Source organism: Fundulus heteroclitus, unplaced genomic scaffold (assembly GCF_011125445.2).
Source record: "Fundulus heteroclitus isolate FHET01 unplaced genomic scaffold, MU-UCD_Fhet_4.1 scaffold_499, whole genome shotgun sequence".
Classification (NCBI taxonomy): domain Eukaryota; kingdom Metazoa; phylum Chordata; class Actinopteri; order Cyprinodontiformes; family Fundulidae; genus Fundulus; species Fundulus heteroclitus.
In genome coordinates this window covers 69,631-89,434 of record NW_023396922.1, presented here as the reverse complement: position 1 = coordinate 89,434, position 19,804 = coordinate 69,631, and the positions used below count along the sequence as shown (strand labels likewise).

Genomic DNA, 19,804 nt, shown 5'->3' with positions numbered 1-19,804 from the left:
ATAGATTACAGGAGGTCCAGGAGGACTGAACACGCTCCTCTCTACATACAGGGGGAGGTGGAGGAGCACGTGGGCAGTATTAGGGTTCTGGGCATTCACATCTCCTCCAAACTCTCCTGGACAGTGAACACCTCCCACCTATTGAAGAAGGCCCAACAATGCTATTCTTCCTCAGGAAACCTAAAAGAACTGGACTCTTCAGTAAACTTAAAAATAAAGCGTCTATAGAGTAACCATAGAATGTGTTTTATGTCTCAGCATAACTGTATGGAATGGGAGCAGCACAATACAGGAGATGAGGGATTTAGCACAGGTGATGAGAACAGCACAGGGGATTGTGGGATGCCGTCTAGAAGATTTGGATTCATTTTATGCAGAACGAGTCCAAAGAGGGGCCTGATGCATCTCCACTGATCCCATCCACCCAGGCAATGCACTTGATGCCCCTCTCTCATCAGGTAAATGCTTCAGAAGAAACAAATCCAAAACTAATAAACTTAAAAAGTGTGAGATTAATCGCCCCCTGAGGGGAGACTGTGGTCCATCTTAATATGTTAAAATCACACTGCTGTTATTACCACAGTTCCTCAGCAGAGGGCGATAGACCCAATCAAAATTTCTTGCTCACATGCAAAAGAGGCCCATCAGCTGAACAACCCATCGTTAGTACTCTGATGACGCTTGTTGTTCCCAGAGGGTTGAGTAAGCTCACAATAACAGCATTGTAAGAAGGAGACAACTGGACCCAGAGTCCTCTCCCCTGTTTAACAACAGGCGGTGTCTCTTCACAAAAATGACTTCCTTTACTCTTCTCTCAAACCAACGTTCTTCCCTATCCAGGATGAGAACATCTTCATCCCTGAAAGACTGACCGCTGGTCTGCAGGTGAGTGTAAACTGCAGAATCTTGGCCTGATGATGTTGCTCTTCTACGTGGAGCCATCCTTTTAGCCAGCAGCTGCTTTGTTTACTCTGGTCGTTCTCCTCCTGACAATTAACAGCAAAACACAAAATTACTCTGTTGGTGCTGGGGAACCAGATCGTTGGGGTGAACCAGTCTTTGCCGTAACGGGTTTTTGCTGTAAGGCAGAACTGCAGTGCTGTGTGGGCGTTCCTACTGCGCTTCATTACCGGATGTGATGTAGAAATACGGTCATGACGTCACTACGGCACGTTTGTGCATGCCCAATGTAACTATTAGCTCGCTATTAAATTAGATTTTTTTCCCCCATATTATATATTTTTTTATTTTATTGTTTTATTTTCATTATGTTTGATTTTTAATTAAACATAGCATACATTACAAAATCTTGCGGAGGTACACAAAAACTGGAAAAGAGCAATATCGAAGGAAAGAACACAATAATAACGGATTACAGTAGGGTCTGGCTGAAGGCCGGTGACATTCTGGATTTTATTGCCCCAGATGCATATTTGTCCTTCTTTTTGAGGCACTAGGCTTGGTAGCGGATTTTTTTTCTCAATTTTTCTGGGCTGCCTGCAGCACAATGTCTAATCCCCTATTTGCATGGATCCTGTATTACCTAAGAATTTCCTATGAATTGCATGTAATTAATTAGTTGCACTGCAGTGGCGTGACAGAAGCAAAGCTGTCAACTCTGCGTCTGGGCTTTCTGGTAAATTTTGTGAGTTTCGTTTTTTTACCTTGATTTTTGAACGTGCATTCGCATATTTGGACTGTTTCTCCAATAGAAGCCCTTATCCTGACAGGACAGGATAATCCTGTCTATTGCATTGCACACCAACAGTCCTCGCACTGTTACTTTTTCCTGACAGCGCGAGCTGGTTATTATCTGTCTGCATATAGTGGCGTAATTATTACAAATGACATGTGTTCCCAAGGTAAAACTAATACCATGTGAATAGGGCAACAATGTGTTGAATAAACACAAATACAACGCAACAAAAGCAACATTTTTGACTAGGTCAGATAATTTACTGATTATCTGACCTAGTGGAAGTATGGCCTAGAGGATCCATCATTAGTTCCATGCTGATGGTCCTCACCGAAACGACAATGTCAGTGTTATTGTTTCGGGTTCACTTTGAGCTTCATCCCACCTCCAGAACAGGAGGAACAACGTGGAGAACAACCGCCTGGACTTTATGGTCCTGCTATCTCCTGCTCTGCCTGCTGGCCTTGCTCCCTTTCTCCAGTCTCTGGAGTGGATCGATTTGTCAGAGAGGCTGCCACTGCTGTTTCGTCTGTGGCCTTTAGGGGGAGCCAGGGAGGCGTGGAGGCTCTTGTGCTGAGTCCTTCTCGGCAATGGTGCCAGCAGGGGGTGGCAAGGGGTAGCCAGGGGTAGCCACAGCCACCCCATGCCATGTCTTGGCCGCCCCACTGTCCACCCCATCTGCCAGTGTAATAAACAGTGGAATAAAATCCTGAAATGATGGCTTTTAGTTTTAGTGTGCCACCCCAGGAGCTTAGGAGGCCCTACCTGGCCACCCCATGAAACTTTTCTGGAGGCGCCACTGCTCCTTGGAGGGGACGAGGAGGACGTGTTGGGGAGATATATTGATCTGGAGGAGGAGGAGCTGAAGGAGCCGAGGAGGAAGAAGAGGCAGCTGAAGGAGCCGAGGAGGAGGAGGTCTTGGGAGAAGATTTAAGGGAACCGGTGGTGCGGGATGAGAAACGGCCATAGGAGGTTTGGTCCTTCTGAAAGACGATAATGCTGTGTTTCTGGCAAAACCAGGAAGTGCTGACGACGGAAGGGTGACAGGAGCGCTGACTCTGCCCGCGGAGCCCGAGCGTTAGGATGACGGAGCCGTTTTGGGCCTCTGTCCTCGACGGACGGAGGAGTTGCTGAGACTGTTTAGCCCGCTGTGTGTTGTGGTGCTGGAGGAGCTCCGTGTGGACGCCGCAGGCTTTTCAGTGGCTGTCTCTGGGCCAAGAACATGGGTTATTCCTTGTGATGGGCACAACCCGCCTCATACTCTGGTTCTCGGAGCTGATGAGAGTGCCAATGGATCTGCCGCCCTCAGAGGTGGCTTTTGATTGGGTCATCCCAGTGCTTCCGACTCTGGAGTTCACGAGCTTCTTGGTGGAGCTGGAAGTGGCTGAGGTTGGTGGTTTTGGTTTTTCCCCCCCGAAGAAAAACATCTACCTTCCTCTGCCTCAACGTCTTCTTGGTTGTTCTTCTGTGATCAGACGTTTGCCCTGAGCAAGGCCCCGCTGAAGTCCTCTGACTGGTGGAGTTCTCCGCCTCTGACATCACATTGGTCACTTTGTAATTCTTCTCTGGTTGGAGTGAGATCTGGACCGGCTGACGCTGGGTCTACACAGGTCGGCGCCGGTTCTAGACCTCCTGCTGCAGGTTTTACTGGATGCAGTTCAGGCGAAGAAACGGGCACCGGAGGATCGCCAGGGCGGGAGGCAGGCACCGGCTGGCTGCTGATTGGGACAGCCTGTGTGGCTGTTTGAGCTTCAGCGCAGTCCTGATCTGCTGCTGCAGAAGACGGCTGTTGGTTTTCACCGTGAACTCTCCCTCCATGCCGATCCTTCTCCGTGCGCGTATTAGTTTAAAAAGGACCAGAAAGTATTTCCATCCTTTCCTACAGAATGCTATGGTTCACTTTATAGCAAATGTCATTATTTTGTACGAAAAATGTATTGTATTATAAAATAACTTGAGTGAGCTGTAACCAGTGTTTCCTGGTTACAGCAAATCTATGCTGGGCAGTAAATAAAATCCAAGTTAAACTGTAAACAAAATAATAATAAATCTATTTTTTTGTAACTTTGCAACTTTGAAATGGTTTTCCACGGTTTTACTCTGTGAGCGCTAGGCGCTGATTGGAGAAAAATGGCCGATCTACCCTGAGTATAAAGCTTCTACTCTGAGTACTTCTACCTCACTCTGTGATACTCAATGTTTCCGGTTTCAGAACAGGTGATATCAGTCAGATGCAGGGGACAGTTTTTATTGAATGTAATGAACACTGTAAAAATGGCAAAGGTTATTAATATAGAGACTGGGGCAGGGTGGTGGACTAAAGGAGGTTTTGTGAAGCAAAGGGCGCCATCTGGTGGACTTTGAAGGGGATGCATGTTGGTGTGGGTACCTTTGATTTGCATTTTATGGACTTGTTTTTATGTCTTTTAACTGCTTTGTGTTGCACCTGACTGTCTGAAACTGACTTATAGCTTAAATATAGAGCTGGAAAAAGTTTAAACCCAGGTAGTGGGGTTTGCTCAGTTAACAACACAACAAAAGCTAAATGACGAGTAAAAACCTTTAGAAGACTTGTGGACATTGAAATTACAGCCTATCAAGTGGCACCGCTTTGATGAAGTCTCTGTGCTGCATCTGTTCTGGATGGATCTGGAGCAGCAGGCTGAGACAGCATCCCTGCATCTCAGGGTTAATTTTGTTGGGTTCAAGGCATTTGCAGCTTAAAATGGGCTGATACCAAAACTGTTAAATAGTACAAATCAAACCATTTTGAACACAAAAAATGAGAAGACAAATACACACACACACACACATTTAGTGTGTGTGTGTGTGTGTATATATATATATATATATATATACTTTTTTCACATTTTTTCTCTTCTGTTGTTATCGTTGAACCAGTCCATTTATTATATGTATCTGAATGTATTTTAGTTAAAAATGCAAATTGAAATGACTAAGAAGTACACATTGTTTTATTCTACACATTTACTGTATGTACAAATTTATTGTACTTTTAATATTCTACTCTGTAGACTGCAAGACCTTAATACTTATTTTGTCAATGCTTATTTTTATTTTATAATTGTGTCGAAGGTCCTCTTTGTAATGTTATTTCTTTCAAATAAAGTTGGAGGAGAAAAAGGAACATTGCAGTTTTGTCCATTTTGATGACATCTCTAGCAAAATGTATGCATAATATATTTGTTATCTTCGATCAGGGGAGGTAGAAAATCTTTCATTTGTTAGTTTCGCTGAAGGGTTCAGTGTCACATGTTCTCCTGGACCAAAAGTGGGATGCATTCCATTACTCTATGTCCATATTTTTAACTGTAGTATTTCTTCCCATTGACCTTAAGGGGGCGATGTTGATTGCAAGTCAGAGTTGGTGTATTTTAACACAAAAGGAACGTTTGTCTCATATTTATAAGGAAGTTAATATACACGTTTAGTCATATTTAATAAATTATGGACTGTAATAGTTAAGAAAAATAAGTATACAATATGAAATGACACACAAAGCCGGTGCAGAATGAAACTATAGATAAAGTAAAGTGAGTCCATTTCTGGTGTAAATTAATAGTAGTTTAGTGTTGAATACACAGCAGGAACGTAAAGGACGGCTAAACCTTCCTGCTTTAAACCAGCTGTGGTGTGAAACATGACAGCTTGAATGAAGAAGTTAAACCCTCAATAGTTACAGGAAGTAGAAAGACTGTGGGTTAAAAGCTCAAGCTGACAGAGTTATACAGGAAGCAGAGAGACACGATGAAGCAGAGAGGAACCATGGAGGAGTCTAGATGGAGGAAAATGTTTGTATTTTTCCTGCTGTTGCTGCAGATTCCAGGTGAGTTTCTCTCCAGCTGCTGTTTATTAAATTCTCTTCATTTCAACATTAACAGAACTGTTTCATCAGAGCAGAATGTTGTTAGTTTCATAGAGCAGACCTGGAGTTTAGTTCCCCTTTGATGACCTGGTCATATAAAATGTGAAATATCCATACAGTTATTCATTATTTAAATATTTACATGAGTATTTCTGCTTATGTGTCACCAGGAGCAGAGAGCAGAGATCTCTCCCTCTACTTCACCATCAGAGCTGGAGATGACGTCACTTTGCCTTGTGAAAATGTGCTTTATGGTTACAGGGACTGTCGCTCCACCTTCTGGCTTCACAGTAAATCAGGAAGAACACCTGTAGAGATAGTTAATCATGGGAAGGTTAAAGATGGCCGCTCAGACAGACTGAGTGTTTCTGCAGATTGTTCTCTGGTTCTAAAGAAAGTCACAGCTGAGGATGTTGGTCTCTACTCCTGCAGACAGTTTATATCAGGAACACAGAGCGGTCCAGATGCTACGGTTCATCTTTATCTTGTTAACTGTGAGTATTAGAGAATATTTTCAGCTTTTAGTGACAACAACCTGCTGACAGCAGAATCATAATGGTTTCAAAACCTGAAGTAACCATAGTTACTCTGCTTTTCTCTTTTAAATCCTCCTCAGTGAGAGAAGATCAGAACCAGAACATGGTGACATTAACCTGCTCTGTGTTCACAGATGGACGGTGTAAACACAGAGTTGTGTGGCTGTATAAAAGTGACAATATGTATAAAGTAACACAAGCTTTATTTTTTCATTAAAATCCTGCTTTGCTGATGTCAGCTTCCAGACGTCTCATTACATTTACCCATCAAGGTTTAACTTGTTCAGCTGTGAAGTAAATTCAGAAGATGATAAACCGCTGACTTTTACCTTAAACTCTCGTTCCTCAGGTGAGAAATTATAACTGTTGTGCAAATTTACCAGTTTGATTATAAATGTTATGAATAATTATAATTGTTCATTATAATTTGTAATGTCATTCAAAATCAAGGGCTAGCTACAGCGAAAATTGGCTGTGATCCAGGGTTATCAGCCTTTAATAATCATCATTCGAAATTGGCTTATTAATTTACAATTATTAACTTTATTTAACCTGGAAAAAAGGGTCACCCAGTTGTAGAAATGAGTTGGGCTTGCCCAGTAACGTTAATAACATTGATTATGATTACAATTGGCGTTCATTAGTCATTAACCATAAGCAAATGAAAATGTCTAGGTATATTCAGTTATTAACTCAAAAGGAGATAATTCGATAACTCTTAGAGACTTTTTGATCGCTGAGTCAAAATAATCACAGAATGACCACGATTAAGCTAGTTGGAATTTATTAAACCAATATTTCCCTGTTAAAGCTATTATTCTCTTTAAGAACACTACTTGAAACAACATTACTACCAAATAAAACACTGAAAATAGAAAACAAAGGTTGGTGAAGATTCTCAGTCATCAGGTCATGATCAATCCAAAAGAATGTTTAATAGATAAAACAACTGGACTTCTATTCAGAAGCTGAAGACGTTTCACTTCCCATCCAGGAAGCTTTCTCAATTAAAAATGTCTGGACTAGTGTGGAGTTCCAAGTTTTAGACCTGCTGGTGAGACCTCGTTAGAGCTTGGATTCACTTATGATTCACCTGGAACTGGTCGCCTCAACAATGGAGATTTATTAGGCTCCTCGTTAGCCTGGCTCCCAGGAGAAATGTTGTGGTCACATGCATGGAGGTGTGAATGGTGGTGAAACTTGGCAGGAATCAAATTTATTGCTGTGTTGTTTCTGATAGTTCAAACCTCTTCAAAAGTCCTCCTCCTCTGTTTAAAGTTGTTTTTTCTCACGTTACATAAATGGCTTCCTTCACCCTTCTCTCAAACCATCAGTCTTCTCTGTCTAAAATGTGAATATTTTAAACCTAAAAAGTGTCCTTTGTCCTTAAGGTGCAGGTGGACAGCAGAGTCTTGACCTGAGGAGGTAGCTCTCCTGTGTTGAGCCATGCGTCTGTGGAGAGGTTGTTTGGTTTCTCCAATATAAAGATCAGAACATTCCTCACTGCACTGAACTGCATACACCACTCCGCTCATCTTAGGTTTGGGGGTTTTGCCCTTAGGATGGACCAGCCTCTGTCTGAGGGTGCTGTGGGGTTTGAAATGTTTTTGCACTTGTTCTTCTCCACGTTTTGTTCTGCGACGTGTCTTTTGGATTTCCTTGCTCATTTGACAAAAGCCCAGTTAGGGTTTCCACAGGTTTGGAGAGCATCTTTGACGTGTTAACACGTTGCCATCGTTGATGTGCCTAATGAACCTAATGCTGTCCACACGCTCCACCCACTCCCCCTGTATGCAGAGAGGAACATGTTCAGTCCTCCTGGACCTCCTGTAATCTATTATTGGTCTTACTTATGTTCAGGATCAGCTTGTTCCTGGAGCAACACTGTGTGAGATTGCTGGCCTCATCTCTGTTGTGGCTCTAATCGTTAGTGGAGATAAGACCCACGTAAGTTGTCTGCAAACTTCACCACTGAGTTTGTGGGATGGGTAGCAGAACAGTCTTGGGTGAAAAGGATGAAGAGGGTTCAGGGCTGAGGACACAACCCTGCGGCATTTCATATGTTGAGGATCAGTGGAGCAGATGTTCCCTATCTTCACCAACTGGGGTCTTTTGGTGAAGAAGCCACTGATCCAGGAGCAGAGAGGTGTGGATAGTCTCATGTTGTGGAGCTTCAAAGCCAGCATGTCTGGGACCACGCTGTTGAATGCTGAGCTGAAGTCCATGAAGAGCATCCTAACATGGGTGTTGGGATCCTGCAGTTGGGTCAGAGCTGAGTGCTAACGAGACAGCGTCCTCTGTGGAGCGATTCTCCCTATAGGCAAAGTGCAGGCTGTCCAGGCCAGCAGACGGGTTGGTGGTGCCCTTGGGGCTGGAATCTAGAGCTATGCTTCCTACGAACCGTCAACAAGCCGGCCTGGTTACCCGGCTGCTCGGGTGCTGCTGGAGGACCGCTACGTGAAGTTAATCTATGTGGCTCCGAGCTAGCTAAGGGGCGGCTATCAGCTGGTTTTTCAACAGCACCGAGCCGGGTCTCCAATTCTGACACCCTTGCCTCCAAAGCTACAAAAACACTACATTTATTACAAGTACCATTATCACTAAAGCAGGCAGAGGAATAACTAAACATCTGACACAGAGAGCAGGGCATAGGGGGAGGCTTGGACAGAGACAGAGAAGCTGATGTACGAATAGGGGAGAAAGCCTTGGTGAGGCTAAAGCTTGGCTAGGGTGCTCTTACCACGGCAAGAAAAGCCAACCGTGTGAAACACGAGGAGCTCCCAAATGTGAAGTGCAGCAACAGAGAATATTTTAAAAGTGCTTATGTGTTGGAAACAGATGTTACAGCAAAGAGATAAAGATAAAAGCGAGAAAGTCTTTAACAACGAGAGAGTCTGGAACAACAGACCGCAATTCACACCGTGACAACAGTAATTGTCACAAAAAGTACATCAAGGGATGGCGTCCTTAATGTACTTTAGGAGGTTCCTCTGGAAGCACTTCATGATGACAGGGGTCAGAGCGATAGGACAATAGTCATTGATGCAGGTGATGATTTGTTTCTTGGGGACCAGCATGATAACAGAGGATTTCAGACAGATATGAACAACGGTGGACCTGCTGGGAGAGGTTGAAGATGTCTAGAAAAACCCCTGCTAGCTGGTCTGCACACAATTTAAGCGTCCAGGTGTTTAGCTTTTTCAGGGAAGAGGTCACTTGGTGGAGCTGCAGGATGAGAGGCTGACGGTGCTCCTCTGGCTGGGGAAGATGTTCAGGCTCCCTGCTGCTTGGAGAGTCAAAGAAGCTGTTCAAGGTGTCAGGGAGAGCCGGGTCATTGCTCAGCCGCTGGTCGCTGCACTTGTAGTCCGTGATGTTTCAGATGCGTCTCCACATGTCACGTGGATTGGTCCTCGATGTGCTGTTTGTACCGTTGCTTGGCCTTCTGGATGCCTTTTTGAAGTTCTCTTCTAGCCCTGCTGTAGGCCAGTCTGTCTCTAGATCTAAACATTTCATCCCAGGCTTTCAGCAGGGACCACACTGAGCTGTCTACTCATGGTTTCTGCTTAGGAAACACTCTGACTGTGTTTGTGGGTAGAACAGCATCAGTACAGAAGTGAATCTAGGAAAACACAGATGTGTAGTTTTCTAAGTCTGTGTCCTCTTTAAATACATCTCAGTCAGTGTTTCCAAAACAGTCCTGTAGAGCTGAGCAGGCCTCTTCTGTCTAAACCTGAACCGTTTTTATTGCCGGTCTGGTTCTGCAAATCAGTGACTTGTAGGCAGGAATCAGCTCCACAGAGATGTGATTAACCAAAGTCAGGAGCTGTATGCTCTTGGGATATTCCAGTAAACTTGATCAAATGTATTATTGTCTCTGGTCAGTGTCAGGACTCACCTGTGTGTGATTATGCCCAGCCTGTATTTAAGCCCCCTCAGTTTGTTTCCCGTTGTCTGGTCATTGTGTGTTCAACTGCTGCGTTGCTCTGTGTTCTCCCGTGTTCTCTCCTGCGATGCCGCTGCCCTGAGTTGGGTTCCGTTCTCCAGAGCCTTTCTGTAAGTTTCTATGATTAAAATCCTTGAACATCATGTGCTGTCCACTGTCTCATTGCCGCCTAGGTCCTCGCCACCGCACCCAAACCCTGACAGTCAGGAACTTAATGGATTTATGGAACTTGGGGAGCACAGCCTCTTAATCAGCATGGGTAAAGTCCCCAGCAACGATCACAGCTGCATCCGGGTTATTGTTCATTTGGCCGATAACAAAGCAGTAAAGCTGCTCTAGAGCTAGCTTAGCATTAGTTATTGGCTGGATGTGCACTGCAATGATTATCACAGAGCTGAGCTTCCTAGCCAGGTTAAATGGTCTGCACTGAACTGCAAGCTACTCCAGGTCAGTTGAGCAGGAGATTCCAACAGTCTTTGCCGTTGTAAACCCAGTGGTGTTAAATATAAATCAATGTACTCATGGGCCCACCATGTGTTGGGTACATGCAGAAAATCCAGCTGGATGGTCTTCTCAGCACAGCAGCAAAGCAAAAAAAAAAAGAGCGACGTTGGTTGAGCTGCGGGTCATAGGCTCAGGGTGAAATCCAATCAGAGGGCGGTCACAGCCTCCGTTGTAACTCGAGCTGTAGACGATGCAAAGACGTTCTAGTCCCAACTGTGTTGCATGCTGGGAGTTGCAGTTTTTTTACTTTATAATGGCATAACATAATAATCTGTTAAAAAAAACTCCCAAATATATGGATTGTATAAAGCAATTTTTCAAGAAAAATATTGTTTATTAATGTTCCTTTTTTCAGACAAAGACAAAACAACGACCACAATATCAGTGACACCTGAAGTAGAAGAAACACCAAATGGCAGAAAAACAGGTATAAACACAAGTGTTTAAGAATAAAGAACAAAATAAATCTCTCATTTTCATACTTTGAAGCTTTTAGCCGAAAATGAAGCTCAACATGAGTTTTTAAAGCTTTAAATTCTCAGATTTCAGTACAAGTCTTTTCATTTAGATTATATTTGAAGTGCAGCATTTAATTTAAGCTTTCAGGTAAAAACAAGATTTAAAGGTTTACATTGCTTCCTAAATTATGAGTTGCATGAATTTTGTCTTTTCATTCAGAAAAAGGCTAAAACAGCAAGAACTAAATCTGCAGAAGATCTCCAAGGTGAACAGCCTCTGGCATGTTGGATCAAGGTATTAAGAGAAGTCAGCAACTCAGATCTTTAATTTTGGGATAAAGATTGGTTCGTTAGGCAGACACCCTGTGTAACTTCAAGAATACTTGAAACGTTTATTTTTGATAAAGCTTCTAGTTAGAGTGTCTTAGGTTACCCTGAGCTATCTCTGCAGTTATACTGCTATAGGCTTAGGCTGCTGGAGGACATCAAGATCTATTTCTCTCTCTCTGCTGAGTTCTCCTACTGTTCTCCAATTGTCCATTATTTGTTATTATTTAAACTTTCAACTTTTTGTTCTCTGTCATTGTTTCTTTTCATAGAAGGTGCACCTGGTCTGGCGTTCTGTTAGCTGTGACATCATCAGGGGAGGCAAATCATCCACTATTACCATTGTGATTTATGTATTATTGGCCTAATCCTGCTTCGCCACTAAAGGCCCATTTTTACCCCGGTTTAAGATTTGACAATAAAATAAGGAATCATTGATCAGAGGTAGAACGGTTTAAATACATATTTAATTCATAGAAATTAAATATGGAGACAGAGTACATTCCATTACAAGATGTTGTTCTCACCGGTGGATAAGTCTGTCTGTCTGAAGTAAGTTTTACCAAGACATTCCTTTTATTAACTTTAAACTCCTCCTGCATGGCTCAGTGGGAGGATGACTGACCCCCTCTCCTTCTGACCACCCCCTCAGGACAATAAAACTCCATGTTTATCTTACGCTGGAGCAGGAATGGACAAACCCAACTCTGCTTTCCTCAGTAACCCTAACTAAGATATATTTTGAATTCTCAACACCATCTAACATAGAAAGTACTCCTGGGTCAATGTGAGCTTCTGTGCTTTCTGTGTCTCTGCTCTGTCTTCTCTAAGCCCCAGTGGGTGGAGGCAGATGAGCGTTCACACTGAGCCTGGTTCTGGTTCTGCTGGAGGTTCTCCTCCCTGTTAAAGGGGAGTTTTCCTCTCCACTGTCGCTTCATGCATGCTCAGTATGAGGGATTGCTGCAAAGCCATCAACAATGCAGACGACTGTCCACTGTGGCTCTACGCTCTTTCAGGAGGAGTGAATGCTGCTTGGAGAGACTTGATGCAACCTGCTGTCTTATTTCTGCAAATAAATGAATAAAATCTCCAATTTTGGTCTTTATCACCTTTTTTTATTGTAATAATTTTATAAACTATTACTTTTTTTATTAAAGGTTTGTTTCGTCCAACTTCTCTGTAGTTTTAGCTTAAAAATTTCCTAATCAGTTTTCTGCTTCTGTCTCTAAAGTCTAAACATTCTGTCATTCCTTTGGTGGAAGAAAGCAGCTAAAAAACTCACTTCTGCCTGTTTAAAATCACCTACATCAGTCTTTGAAACCTACGGTTGATCTGGAGAATCTATTTCTCAAGTGTTAGAATGATATTGATACAGAGCTGAAGCTTCTGTCAGGTTGTCTGGTGTTGTTGTTCTTTCAGGTGGCCACCTGAGGGCGGTGTGAAGCAGCTATTGGGTGCTGGTTTCCCCACAGACCTGTTCATCATCATCATCATCATCATCATCATCATCATCATCATCATCAGTCCTCTCCAGCTCACATTTTATATGGGGTTCCATTAGTGCCAAAATTATGTTTATGCGTCTTCTGACGTGTTCATGTGTCCATGTATGTGTCTATGTAAGGTGTATATGTATCCTGCTTATGTAATGGAAGCTGCATAAATTATGTTTATGCGTCTTTTGACGTGTTCATGTATGTGTCTATGTAAGGTGTATATGTATCGTGCTTATGTAATGGAAGCTGCATATGTCGTGTCCATATGCTGTGAGCTTATGTATTGTGTCTACATGAGGGATCAAGTGCATGGCATTTCTTCTTCACTTTATGTTGTTTGAGCTCGTTGTTGAACCTGTAATCACGTGATCTCGGTTTGCTGTAGTTTCCTCTGCTGTTATACCTGTCATTACAATCTGTCATCTTCACCGTCATCTCCCTCTGCTGTTACAACCTGTCGTCTCCTCTGCTGTTACATCTGTCGTCTTCACCGTCATCTCCCTGTACTGTTATACCTGTCGTTGCTACCTGTCCTCCCCGTTATCGGGCCGTGTTGTCACCTGACGTCGTCATGCACTGCTTTTACAGTTGGGTGGGTTCCTGCTGCCGTCAGCCTGTGCGGTTAGCTTTATTTTATTCACATTTACTTTTTAAATCTTTAATGTCACAACAGTAATAACTCCCTCATTGTTCCCAATAAGCTCCGACAACCACCTTGGTTCGTCACTTACTGATCAATGCGGTCATGATAAAACTACGTACACGCTACTTCCGGTTCAACTGAGATTTCAAAATAAGAGTCTTGACACCAACGCCTCCTTTAGCTGCAAAGTTGAGTTTCAAAGCTATTAAAATGAGCACCACCATGCATCTTGTATTTCATTTTAGAACTCAAGAGTTTTGCATTTAAAAAGGGATTTTCAACAATCCATACCAATAACTCATCATACTTTGTAAAAATGTTTCACATTCATATATATATAAAAAAAATTAAGACAATTTTCAAAAGTTTGCAATGGTTTGTTTACTTTGAAATTGACCAACAAAACATTTCAAAGTGATATGAACACAGGAATGATGATACAGCATCTGGTAAGAAAAACACCAAAACTGTATAAATCCTAACTTTTACTGCTCAACTTGTCAATAGCTATACACTCAGATTAAACCAAATATAGGAGACTGCAAGATGCCACACTCCCATGTATCCGACAAAGAGGTTGTATGTAGGGTGAACAGGCAGCCGCAGGATCACGCGTCCTCGCTATGCAAGAATTAAATCATCGGAGAGGTAGAAAAGCCAAGCGGTGGGATGTTGTCCATGCAAGAAATTCAAATTTGTCCCAGTCTCACCGGCCGTGTTCCCTGTGGAAGACATTTGAGAGAAAACTGCACATAAAAGTTGTAAAATTACTGCATTTTGTGGACTTCCTGATAGTAAAGAATTACAATAGTCCAGCCTTGAAGTAACAAATGCATGGACTAGTTTTTCAGCATCACTGCTGGACAGAATGTTTCTAATTTTGGCGATATTCCTGAGGTGAAAAAAGCAAACTCTGGAAACCTGTTTAATATGGGATTTAAATGACATGTCTTGGTCGAAAACAACACCAATTCTTTTACTTTACAACCAGAGGCCAAGTTTATGCCATCCCGATTGAGTGATTAATTAAGGAGTTTATTTTTTTGTGGACTCTGGTCCAAAGATTACCACTTCTGTCCCTGTGGTACTCCTCAAGTGACCCTAGAGTTTGAAGATTTATTATTAACATGAACAAACTGGAATCTGTCCGACAGATAGGATTTAAACCAGCCAAATGCTTTCCCCTTAATCCCTACAGTATGTTCAAGTCTTTGTAGGAGAATATTGTGATCAATAACAGCTATTTTAAAAGCCTGTGGTACATATCCATTTACCAAGGATAGATTAATCATGTCCAAAATAGGGCCACTGATCAAAGGGAATACCTCCTTAAATAATTTGGTTGGGATTGGGTCTAACATACAGTACAGACCAAAAGTTTGGACCCACCTTCTCATTCAAAGAGTTTTCTTTATTTTCATGACTATGTAAATTGTAGATTCACACTGAAGGCATCAAAACTATAAATCAACACATGTGGAATTATATACTTAAAAAAGTGTGAAACAACTGAAAATATGTCTTATATTCTAGGTTCTTAAAGTTGCCACCCTTTTGCTTTGATTACTGCTTCGCACACTCTTGGCATTCTCTTGATGAACTTCAAGAGGTAGTCACCTGAAATGGTCTTCACTTCACAGGTGTCCCCTGTCAGGTTTAAAAAGTGGGATTTCTTGCCTTATAAATGGGGTTGGGACCATCAGTTGTGTTGTGCAGAAGTCAGGTGGACACACAGCTGATAGTCCTACTTAATAGACTGTTAGAATTTGTATTATGGCAAGAAAAAAGCAGCTAAGTAAAGAAAAATGAGTGGCCATCATTACTTTAAGAAATGAAGGTCAGTCAGTCTGAAAAATTGGAAAAACTTTGAAAGTGTCCCCAAATGCAGTTCCAAAAACCATCAAGCGCTACAAAGAAACTGGCTCACATGAGGAGCGCCCCAGGAAAGGAAGACCAAGAGTCACCTCTGCTGTGGAGGATAAGTTCATCCGAGTCACCAGCCTCGGAAATCGCAGGTTAACAGCAGCTTAGATTAGAGACCAGGGGTCTTAAGTTCTTTGTACGTTGCTTAAAACATCCAAGATCAAATGACACATCCAAGATGATTTCATCCGGCTAATCATGATCCAGCTAATTGGGTTTTTCGAACACACCTGTTTATGATTAGTATAGCTGGATTGAGTTATCTGAGATAAACCTTTCAAAGTAAACTAAACTTCATAATAATATGGCCTGAACAAATCTTCTTACTGAATAAGATAAAAATAAAAAGCATATTTTCTGTTGTTTCACACTTTTTTGTTAAGTATATATTTCTACATGTGTTAATTCGTAGTTTTGATGCCTTTAATGTGAATCTTCAATTTCCATAGTCATGAAAATAAAGACAACTCTTTGAATGAGAAGGTGTGTCCAAACTTTTGGTCTGCACTGTACAGGTAGGTTTAAATGAAGCTAAAATTCTAAACAGTTCAAACACAGCGCAGGTTCTAAAGATTCCTCCAATGCTGCCTCACTTACTGAGGACGAGGTAATCATGTTTGGGAGGATGCCAATTATTTTATTTTTAATGGAATCAATTTTATTTATGAAGAATCCCATAAAGTGATTACTGCTAAGAGCTAAGGGAAAGGATGGATCAACAGAGCTATGACTCTGTAAATTTGGCAACTTTAATGAAGAGAAATCTAGGATTATTTTTAATCTCTTCAATTAATGATTAAAAATATGCTGCTCTAACTCAGTGAAGGGTCTTTTTATACAACAGTAGACTGTTTTTCTAGATCAGGTAGGATTCCTCATGGTGTGTAGAGCTCCATTTTCTCTTCAATTTCCTAGCATTTTTTTTTATTTACAAAAAGATGCAGCTCTAAATTAAACCAGGGAGCCAGCTTCCTGTGAATAATCGCCTTCTTTTTCAAGGGAGATACACTGTAATGCAAAACGCAACGTATATAACTATTAGTAAGACATTTACAGTTAAATAAATAAATCATTCTCATTTGTCATCCGGGATGGAAGTAACATTCCCTATAAACGATCGGTCCTCTCCATCAACATCTTAGTACATTTTTTCTCTTTTCAAACCTAGAGGTAGGATCCAGAACTACTTTGGTTCAGACTGTAGCTTGTACTTACTTCCTGGTTCCTGAGCCAATCATTTGAGAATTCCCAAAATAGTGCGCAGCATTTTGTATTTTATTTTGGCGAAAGAGCAGCAGCCTGCAAACATGGAAACCAGCAAAAGAAGCAGACCAGATTTAGAACAGAATAAAACATCTTATACCTGTATTGTGGAAGTAAAAATTCAGTGCAGTTTTACAGCACCAATCAACTGTTGAGTTTATGGCTAGTCTCTGTGAAAGGCATAGTGTATGTGTTGTTTGGGTTTTAACCATTAAGTTACTTAAAGCTCCTTTAAGTCTTTCATACAGTAGTTATGACATACCATCCGCCTCCATCAGCCAGTCATTCCAAAAGATCATCATCATCATCTGGGTTTCCACCCTCCTCTTGTTACTCCCTGGCAGAGAAAGTTGCACACAAATAAGATTTAGCATGACTTAAAAAGAGACAAAACTGACTGGTTTTACTTACAAGGCAGTATCTTTGTCATGATTTTAGGTTCTGTCTTAGTTTTGATTCATGGAATAGTTTGAGTTTTGTTGTGGTTTGATTTTGTTCTTTGTGTTATACTATCTGTTAGGGTTCTGTAAGCTTTTAGCTCAGTTCTGTTCACCTGCCAGCTCACTCCCCTGTCAGCAGTCACCAACCTATCAGTTCAGTTCACTGTCAGTCACTTCCCTGCCTCTGATTAGTTCCAGCTGTTTCCCGGTAATTAGTTTTCACTCCATTTCACCTGTGCACTTCACTATATAGTTCTGCCTCGGTCTTTAGTTCTCCGCCAGATCATTAACGAGCCCACGGTGAGTTTTGTTTCCAGCGTTCCTTTCTTGATTGACCTGTTGATGCTAACCCGAGAGCCTTTTGATTCTGAGCCAGCCTGTTCCCTGATCTGTTTTTCCTGCCCTGTCTGACTGATTTACCGGTTTACCGACCTGAGTCTGTCCCATGGTTATCCGAGCTTGCTTTGCCCTGTCTGTACCTCTGCCTATTTTGGACTGCTTTTTGTGTACCGGATTTTGGACTGCCCTTTTGACTATTGAGCCCGCCTGTCCCTGTTTTCATTATTAAAATCCTGTTTTTTGCCTTAACCTCACTTGTTGGGTTTGAATACTGGGTTTGCCTGATTCACGTTCATAACAGAATGATCTGGCCTCACTAAAACCTATCGCCCAACAAGTTTTTAGAGGTTTTTTTTTTTTCCCCTCCACACGCTATGGCTTGGGAGGGTTCCAGATTGGCGTTCTGTCCCCCTGGTGTCGGTCCCAGACGCCATCTCTCCAGCAGCCGCAGCAGCAGTAACTCGCTGCCTGCTCCGAGCTTACGATTGGGAGGGCTGTTTTTAACAGATTCAGGTTCTGCTCAAGATAGAAGGGATCACTCACCCAGCGACACCGCTGTCGGCTCTGCCCATGGGTTTTATCCAGACCCAACTTTGTTTATGGAGGTCGAAGCGGAGGTGGTGCGGGATCTTCGCCCGGATCTTTTTCTCTCTCTCCCTCCAGAGGAGGAGATGCAGGGAACGCTGTGGGCTCCGCCGATCCCGGCTCTACCGACAGAATCAAACCTCCAGCAAGTCCTGCCGTCCCGCCGTCGGAGGAGGGGACGGAAACCTGTGGGTCGCTCCCTCACCCGTTCTGTTCGGCCGACAGGCGAGTCAGTACCGCGCCCGTCCGTTGCCACTTCCTGCCCAGTGGATCGGAGTCCGGTGCTCCCCAGAGCTGAGCAGCCCACAGCGCCTCCTGGTGGCGCCCGTGATGCTGAGGATCTGGCTCTGGAGGACCAGTTAAGAGCTTTTGCCCCTATTATTAAAGACCTTAGGGAGGCTCTTTTCAGCCAGTATTCAGAGGAGCTGGAGGCAAAATTAAAGGAGGTCGAGGGGCACTATAGAGCGGCTCTCCAGGGTTTCTATAGTGGACTCAATCCTGTCCCCAAGGGTCCAGCCGACGCCCCGGCACCTGCACCTGTCCCAGAGGACCCGCCTCCTACCTCAGCTCCAGTGCCGGCCTCCGGCAGCTATAAAGCGGCACTGTCTGCGCAGCCGGCCCAAGACGCTGCAACCCCGGAGGGTCCGCAGCCGGCCCAAGACGCTGCAACCCCGGAGGCTCCGCAGCCGGCCCAAGACGCTGCAACCCCGGAGGCTCCGCAGCCGGCCCGAGACGCTGCAACCCCGGAGGCTCCGCAGCCGGCCCGAGACGCTGCAACCCAGGAGGGTCCGCAGCCGGCCCGAGACGCTGCAACCCAGGAGGGTCCGCAGCCGGCCCGAGACGCTGCAACCCAGGAGGGTCCGCCGCCAGTCTGCGACGTGGGAACCCAGGAGGGTCCGCCGCCAGTCTGCGACGTGGGAACCCAGGAGGGTCCGCCGCCAGTCTGCGACGTGGGAACCCAGGAGGGTCCGCCGCCAGTCTGCGACGTGGGAACCCAGGAGGGTCCGCCGCCAGTCTGCGACGTGGGAACCCAGGAGGGTCCGCCGCCAGTCTGCGACGTGGGAACCCAGGAGGGTCCGCCGCCAGTCTGCGACGTGGGAACCCAGGAGGGTCTACCACTGGCCCACGATGAGGGGGTTCAGACGAGCCCTCTTTCAGGCCGCAACTCGGGGGCTCATCGGGACACTGGGCGCCGTGGCCCTCGCCCAGACGACAAGCGGCGCCGTGGCCCTCGCCCAGACGACAAGCGGCGCCGTGGCCCTCGCCCAGACGACAAGCGGCGCCGTGGCCCTCGCCCAGACGACAAGCGGCGTCGTGGCCCTCGCCCAAACGACAAGCTCCGTCGGGGGTCTCGCCGAGAAGACAAGCACCCAGAGCCCCATGGAGACTTAGAGGCCCCTGGACCTCTTCTGAAGCTCTTACCCCCTCATCTTTGGCTTGACAGCCAATTTCCCAAGTGGCTGACCAAACTGTCTTTGTCGGAGGTTCTGGAAGGGTTACTGATGAGGTTCTGGGTGTTAAAGGGTCTGGGAGCATCTGAAGCCTGTAGCCAGGTCCCGTCTGAACCTGTAGCCTGTAGCCAGGCCCCGTCTGAACCTGTAGCCTGTAGCCAGGCCCCGTCTGAACCTGTAGCCTGTAGCCAGGGGCCGTCTGAACCTGTAGCCTGTAGCCAGGGGCCGTCTGAACCTGAAGCCTGTAACCAGGGGCCGTCTGAACCTGAAGCCTGTAGCCAGGGGCCGTCTGAACCTGAAGCCTGTAGCCAGGG

At 44.2% G+C, this 19,804-nt stretch overlaps 1 long non-coding RNA gene across 1 annotated transcript; it reads right to left on the bottom strand.

Moving 5' to 3' along the window:
* Positions 1–13,850: 13,850 nt before the first annotated feature.
* LOC118560861 lies at positions 13,851–17,088 on the bottom strand. The gene is made up of 3 exons (XR_004929645.1): positions 16,938–17,088; positions 16,628–16,711; positions 13,851–14,211 (listed from the first exon to the last, which is right to left on the bottom strand). It is a non-coding gene; the product is annotated as an uncharacterized LOC118560861 (long non-coding RNA).
* Positions 17,089–19,804: the final 2,716 nt, after the last annotated feature.